Here is a 220-nt window from a genome sequence, read left to right as displayed (position 1 = left end):
TATTATTAAATACTGATTTATTCCTACTACGACTAATTGCTTATAGGTATTAGTAGGGTTCGAGAGTTTGTATTTTCCAAACTATTATTATATTTAAAAGGATGTAATTATTTTCATAAAGTTATATACTGCCAAGGTTCATTTTATAGATTTAAGCAACTTTAAATTCTATATGCTCAATAAAAGTAAATAAAATGAATCAGAAAATAACCTCCAAAAT

The sequence above is a fragment of the Penaeus monodon genome, chromosome 27, assembly GCF_015228065.2.
Source record: "Penaeus monodon isolate SGIC_2016 chromosome 27, NSTDA_Pmon_1, whole genome shotgun sequence".
Classification (NCBI taxonomy): Eukaryota; Metazoa; Arthropoda; class Malacostraca; order Decapoda; family Penaeidae; genus Penaeus; species Penaeus monodon.
Note: the sequence above shows the minus strand (reverse complement) of the source record.